Source organism: Hemicordylus capensis, chromosome 2 (assembly GCF_027244095.1).
Source record: "Hemicordylus capensis ecotype Gifberg chromosome 2, rHemCap1.1.pri, whole genome shotgun sequence".
Taxonomy (NCBI): domain Eukaryota; kingdom Metazoa; phylum Chordata; class Lepidosauria; order Squamata; family Cordylidae; genus Hemicordylus; species Hemicordylus capensis.
In genome coordinates, this window is record NC_069658.1 from 245,087,998 (window position 1) to 245,095,970 (window position 7,973).

The window sequence follows — 7,973 nt, forward strand, 5'->3', positions numbered from 1 at the left end:
CAGGCTTATCACATATGAAGCCGCCTTCTACCGAGTCAGACCAGTGGTCCATCTAGCTCAGAATTGTCTACTTCGACTGGTTAGCAGCTCTCCTGAGTTCCAGGCAGTGGTCTTTCGCAGCCTGACCTGGAGATACCAGGGACCTCTGGCCTCAGAGGCAAGATGCCTCTAAATCCCAGTTGCAGGGGAGTAACAGCAGGAGAGAGGGCATGCCTCACCTGTGGGCTTCTCAGAGGCATCTGGTGGGCCACTGTGGAAAACAGGAGGCTGGACTGGATGGGCCTTGGGAGTAATCCAGCAGGGCTGTTACTCTGTTCTTAGAACTTTGGCATGCACAGTACATGTTGTTCTTCTATCAGGCCTGCTCAACTTTGGCCCTCCTGCAGATGTTGGCCTCCAACTCCCATAATCCCTGGCTATTGGCTACTGTGGCTGGGGATGATGGGAGTTGTTGTCCAACAACAGTTGGGGGGGGCCTACATTGAGTAGGCCTGTTTACATCCTATTACTGATTCATCTAACTCAGTGTTACCCACACTGACTGGCTGCAACAGCTGTCCAGAGTTTCAGGCCGCGGTCTTGCCCAGCCCTGCCTGGAGATGCCAGGGGTTGAACCTGCGACCTTCTGCATGCAAAGCAGGGGCTTTGTCTAATCCCTAAAGGACAGATGGAGCTGCCTTATGCCTAGTCAGACCTTCTGTCCATCTAGCTCAGTACTGTCTACACTGACTGGCAGCAGCTTCACAGGGGTTCAGGCAAGGTCTTTTCTAGCCATACCTGGAGGAGCCAGAGATGAACCTGGTCTTATGGTAGCAAGCATCACTAGTCCTCTTAGCTAAGCAGGGTCTGCTCTGGCTGCATATGCATGAGAGACTAGAAGTGCGAACACTGTAAGATATTCCCCTCAGGGGATGGAGCCACTCTGGGAAGAGCATCTAGGTTCCAAGTTCCTTCCCTGGCATCTCCAAGAAAGGGCTGAGAGAGACTCCTGCCTGCAACCTTGGAGAAGCTGCTGCCAGTCTGTGCAGACAATACTGAGCTAGATGGGCCAATGGTCTGACTCAGTATATGGCAGCTTCCTATGTTCCTATGACCTTGTGCATGCAAAGCAGTGCTCTGCCACAGGACGCTTTTGATGAACATATGAAGCTCCTTTATACAGAATCACACCACTGGACCATGTCACTGAATAACTACACTGACTGGCGGAGGCTTTCCAGGAGGTCAGACAGGTACATTGGTACTCACCGTGAAGGTGTCTTCTGGCTGGTGTAGAAGAGGTCACCCAAGCTTGGGATTACATCCCCTCCCACATGCTCCAAAAGGCAGGAAGTAATACTTGAAGATCCTTAACCCAGTGCATGTGGGCGGATCTCCTCAGTGCTTAAAACAGCTCAAGCTACGGAATGAAAACCACAGAAACACAACAGAGAATATACAACAATATACAAACAATAATGCAGAGAAAGACAGAAAAAACTGCCCCCCTACAACCAGATCATCAGCTCCAGCCTAACACAACCCAGGTGGGCCTTGGGTGACCTCTTCTACACCAGCCAGAAGACACCTTCACAGTGAGTGCCAATGTACCTTTCTCGGCTGGTGTAGGAGGTCACCCAAGCTTGGGACATACCACAGCACCAACCACGGGAGGGAAAAATACCCAAGCTGGAGCTACTGACCCGGAAGGACCTGTTGCAGGACCCTCCGACCAAATGCCGCTCTGGCAGCTTCATGTTCATCCAACTTGTAATGCCTTGAAAATGTAAAAGGCAACGACCAAGTAGCCGCCTTGCAAATCTCTTCATGGGACGCTGGAGAAGATAACACAGTGGAAGTGGCTGCCGATGTAGTTGAGTGCACCGTAATCTGACCAGGCACCGAAAGTTTCTGGGCTTCAGACAACATCGTAATGCATGAACGGACCCATCGAGCAATAATGGCTGAAGAGACCTTGCATCCCATCTTAGAAGCCTTAAAGGCCACAAAAAGAGCATCTGACTTATGAAAAGCCAGCATCCGGTGCCACTCCTTCTCTGCAGGGTGACGAGCATCCGGACAAAAAGAAGGTAATTAAATGTCCGCCTCACGATTAAACTGAGACTTTACCTTAGGGATAAACGAAGGATCCGGGATAAGTCTCACAGAGTCCTTAGAGAAAATACACAAATTACTCTTAACTGACAGAGCCTGAGATTCAGAAACCCTCCTGGCCGATGTTACAGCTACTAAAAAGACCACCTTCCAGGACAGAATCTGCAATGATACAGATCAAAGTGGTTCAAATGGCGGAAACTGCAGACCCCACAACACAATATGCAAATCCCATGATGGAAAACGATGGCAGACCAGAGGAGACAGCAAAGCTGCCCCCCTCAAGAACTTGCGTAGAAGAGGGTGCCACGCCTGAACAAACGCTGATGAAGAAACAACATCTGGATCAAGCACGCCGCCCGGCGTTTAAGCGTGTTGGGTTTCAGACCAAGCGCAAGGCCATCCTGAAGAAAACCTAGTAATCCCCTCGACCTGCACTTGTCCAGCTGCAGGGAGCGCTTTGCTGTCCAGCGTAGAAAACTACGCCAAGTCGATTGGTAAATCTTGTTGGCTGAACACTTTCTAGACACAAGGATGGTAAATCGGACCTTGACACAGCAGAACTGGATGGTCTGGCAAACTGAGTATATGACCTACGGTCAAGTCGACGATCTCGGAAAACCAAGGCCCTCTGGGCCAAAAAGACGCAATCAATATCAGGGATGCCTGGGAACCCCGCAGCTGCCTGAGGCAACGGGAGAGTAGCGGCACTGGAGGAAATGCATACAGCAGACACGGAGGCCATGGCACCGACACTGCATCCGTCTCTTCTGCCCCCAACATCGGGAAACGTGAGTAAAACCTCTGAATCTTGGCATTCTGAGGGTATGCAGACAAGTCTAACTGGGGACACCCCAGCCGCTCTGTCAGCCACCTAAATACTTGAGGGTGCAGGCCCCATTCTGCCGGCTGGATCTGCTGCCGTCTTAGCCAATCTGCCTGAACACTGGAAATTCCATTTACATGATGGCCCAGAATGGATATTAAGTTGTTCTGTACACATTAAGATGTTCCTTCCCTTCACCAAGGGCGTGAAGGCTCTTAGGGCCAGAAAGACAGCCCGCAGCTCGAGCCAGTTTATGCTATGGAGCGACTCCTCCACCGACCAAAGCCCCTGGGCAGAACTGTTCCAACAGTGAGCCCCCCAGCCCGATAGGCTGGCGTCCGTCGTGACCATCACTCTCTCGGGTTCTATGAACAGCTTGCCCTTGTCTAGGTTCCCTGGGCCATCCAACGAATCAACTCGCGAAGAGACACCTAGAGAGGAATGTTCTTGTCACGTTTGAGGGCAATCCTGTGCTGGTAAGGGAAGAAAGCCCACTGTAACTGGCGTAGATGAAAACCTCGCCCAAGGCACTGAGTCCATAGCCACCACCATGAGACCCAACAACTTGCTAGATTGAGAAGGCTGGCCCACAGTCTCGAAGCAATCACACGAGCCAGTGATGATAAGACCTCCATCCGATCCTGTGGCAGAAACAGTTTGCATACTGAGGTGTCCATTACCATGCCCAAATGACGAAGGCTGTGTGTGGGCATCAGGTGACTCTTGCCCACATTTATCAGAAGCCCATGGGCACATAACACAGACATTGTTCTGGACAGAGCCGACTGAACTGCCCCTTCTTGAGCAAGCTGTCGAGGTAACAATACAGGTGGACCCCCTTAGTGCATAAAGTGGCCACTAGCAGACTAGAACCTTCGTAAAAACTCGGGTGGCTGATGAGAGACCAAAAGGAAGGGCTCTGTACTGATAATGCCTCCCCATGTAGCAGAAGCGGAGTATATGTCGACTGAGTGGATGAATGGGGATATGTAAATAGGCCTCCTGGAGATCCACTGAAGCCATGTAGTCCCCCATCTGCAATGCCTCTGAGATGGTACAAAGGGTTTCCATCCTGAACCTCCTTTTTATCACAAAGCGGTTGACTGGGTGTAGGTTGAGAACTGCCCTGGCTGATCCGTCCTTTTTTGGCACCGTAAAAATCACAGAATAGATGCCCTTGCCTCTCTGAAGAGGTGGGACCTCCTCTATGGCCCCTATAGCCATGGCCATGGACAACCCCTTGTGCTTTTCCGGTTTCCCGGATCTAGGGGTAAGGAGGAATCTGTTTCCTGGGGGGCTGGCCAGCTCCACTTTGTACTCGTGTAGGATAATGGAAAGAACCCACCTGTCAATGGATTCTTTCCAAACAGGCCAAATGGCGGACCCCCACTTTGTCTGAGTGGGAGTCAGGACTGCTGCTTGGAGCCCCGCTGCTGGTTTCCGAAAGACTGATGGTTCTGCTGAGTGAACCCTTGCCTGCCTTGGCCTCTGGATCTGTTCCACTGCGATCGAAAAGGCCTAAAAGGCTCCCTCTGACAAACTGAGGTCTAAACGCCCTGAAGGTTTGCATCGGTCTATGATTAAAACTCTTGTCCTTCTTCCTAGGGGCTGATGGCAGAGCCCTGCGGTTATCCTTAGTTTCAATGAGGACCTCTTTCAGGGCCTCATTCCCAATTAGCTTCCCCCCCAGCATAGGGAACAGCAGCTAATTTAGCCCTAGACGTATTATCAACATCCAAAATTTTAGCCATATGTTGCGTTTTGCCAGGACACCTGCACTGACCGCACGTGCCGAGAACTGAACACTGTCCAGAGTAGCATCCGCTGAAAAGACAGCCGCCCTCTGTAGACGAAGTAGCTTATGCCACATCTTAGATTGATCAGTGGGAGGGTCATTGGGTAACTCGCCAATCCACAAGACCGATGCTCTAGACACCAAGGACGCAGTGGTGCCAGCCCTGATGGCCACTGCTCAAGCCTCGTGAGCCTTGCGCAGTGCAGATTCTGCTTTTCTGTTTCCTGGCTCCTTAGAAGAGGAGTCCCCATCCTTGGGTACCACTGTGCTACTAAGTAGGGCCCCGAAGTGAGCAACCGTAAGTGGCACCTTCAGCAAGTCTAGAGTCTCCTCCTCAAAGTTGTACAATTTGCTAGCCAATGCCAACATACGCTTTGGGAGTCGCAATAGCTGCCCATTCCTCCTTGATGGTCTTAGTAAAGCCCTCAGGTATCACTGATTTAATCTGCGGACACAGGAGAGATCTGTTCCTCTGTAACTGGCTACAGATCAAGTGCAGCAATAGCCTGGTTAATTAGTGGCTGAAAATCCACCATAAGAGAGAGCCTCTGACTGTGTAAGTTTGCTGCAGAGTCCTCAATAACCTCCCCCTCTTCCGAGGAGGAGGGCCCCTTGTCTGGGTTGCCCAGCAATGTCTCCGACCCCCTGACCCTGGGTCACAATAAATCTGGGGAGTCCTCTCCTGACTCGTCTGAAGACCTCCCCCTACACAAGGGCACAGAGTCCTGGCGTATAGCCACCCTGGGCTGCTTAGCGGGCACCATCTCCTCCTGAGAGTCTGAGGGCGACACATGGATCACAGCCTGCCTTGCAATACCTTGCAGGCTTCCGCGCTTTAAGCACCGCTGCCAGTGAGACCTGAACGGCCTCCTGAATCCAGCCCTTTACAGTGGCAGCATCAGGGGGAACCCCCACATTCCCTGTAGGAGTAGGCCCTGAGGGAGGGGCCACATAGGGGGCATCTGCACTCACCTCCTCCCCCCATGAGCAAGTCCCGATCTTACCGGGGCGAGCTGTTCATGGCCTTCTGGGTGCTCCGACGCTCCGTCCACAGGCTCAGCACCGCCTGCCTCATCATCCTGCACGTCTTCCCCGCCTGATTCCGACAGGCTCTGGGGCGGCCACTCCTGCTGACGTTCCTTTCAGCGCGGCCCCAATACTCGCTGAGGCAGTCCTCCTCCTGCACGCCCAACTGCTAGGGAAAGGAGTTGGGGGGGGCGAGGCCAAATATCACAGGCTTACCTTGCTCGCGCTGCCGGGCGAAAGCTCTCTCACCAACGGGGCCTCCTTGTAGGGAAGCCTCCGATTCTGGTGCCGCCACCTGCGTCCTGCTACGGTGGATTGCTGGTGGCATGGATTGCGCCCAGTCTCCTCACCGGTATCTGGCAACAGAGAGGACCGCTGTGGCCTACAGGCGCCAGCGAGGTCATCTGATACATCCGCCATTTTCCTTACAGGATTTGCGCAGTCCCGAGTTTTTGGCGGGAACAGGCGCTGATGGGCGGATCTCTCCCTAATGGCCAGGAGTCCGAAGGTCTTCTTAGCGGACATCGGCCAAAAGGTCGGCAAGAGGTGAGGAGAGGTAACGAATAACAGAACGGACAGTAGAAGAAAAGACATGAAATAATTTTATTTTTTTTAATTTAGAATTATTATTATTATTTTTCTTTAGTAACTACAGAAAACTAATAGTAGTAGAATACCAGGTGAAGAATAGATTGGAAACAGTCAAAAATAATAGGAATATAAGCAGAAGAAAAGAAGAGGCCTAGTTAACTAGGCCAAAGCCAGTGAGCTGTAATGAGAGCCTTCTGGAGCAAAGGCAGGAAGTAGAACTAAGGAGATCCGCCCACATGCACTGGGTTAAGGCTCTTCAAGTATGACTACTTCCTGCCTTTTGGAGCATGTGGGGGGGATGTAATCCCAAGCTTGGGTGACCTCCTACACCAGCCGAGAATGGTACTTTCCCAGCTTTACCTGGAGATGCCAGGGATCAATCTTGGGACCTTCTGTCTAGTCCTTTGCTGGAGATTTTCGAACAGAGGCTGGGCGGCCATTTGTCAGGGATGCTGTAGCAGTTCCCTGCTCTGAGCAGGAGGCTGGACTAGAAGACAGGAACAGAGGAGCTGCCTTAGACAAGAGTCAGACCCTTGGTCCATCTAGCTCAGCATTGTCTACACAGACCGGCAGTGGCTTCTCCTCGTTGCAGGCAGGAATCTCTCTCAGGGAGAGAAAGAGAAATAAAGGCTGCCAGGCAGTGAAAAGAACAGGGGAGAGCTTGCTCGGGGCTCTCCGGAACCTGGGCGTGGGCAGCGGGAGTTCGCTTAGGGCACTTCCAGAGCCTGAGCCATGCCCTGTGCACGTGATGTCACTCGCACGGGGCGTTGGTAGAGGGGCTGCCAGGTGGGGCTGGACCCAGGCCACTGTTTGGCTGGCTCCGCGCCTGTGTTAGTATATACAAATGCTCCCAGTCTAGGACATGAGGTTTTGAAGGCAACATTGTGTTCCTCCCTATGGAGCTCCCAAACACTTTCTCTCTCTCTCTCTCTCTCTCTCTCTTTCCCTCTCCTCATTGGCTAGAAGGAAAACACGGAGGCATGCAATGTGAACCTGCACAAAAAGGAAAACCCGAGAGCAGAGGGGTGGGGCTGCCCTGAGTGGAATTCAAAGTGGCTTCACTCAACAGTTCCCCCAAGAAGTGGAAGCTTGCAAGCGAAGCTCCTCGACACATGCAGTATTTTTAACACGCGGGTTCTCGAGGGCACAAACAGCAACTGGACTCACAAGAATGTAAGGATAGAAAACAGGAATCTTTATGCAAATATGCACGGGCAGCAGGAACATTCCAACAGGACTTAACGTATCCCCATCCCACATATTTCTTTCCCCACGCTTGTCTCTAAAGCAGAGGTCACGCTCGAGTCGGCTGCCCAGCGCAGGCTGCGTCGACCACACTACCCGGGACAGACTAAAGCAGATTTGGGGGCCCACAGGGGGTGTGGAGGCCGTGGACTTTGGCCCCAAAGTCCAGGGGTAAGAGCACCACTGCCTGCACAACTAAACCCTGTTAGGAATCTTCCCCGGCGGAGGCACACCTAGGTGATTTTGGAGCCTGAACCTAAGGGCCTTTTGACACCCCCCCCCCGTTGTAAGTTAAACATCATTTTTTTTAACATGTAGGTTCTTGAGGGCACAAACCACACCAACCAGGACAGACCAAAGAGGATTTGTGGGCCCCCAGGGGGTGTGGCGGCCCTG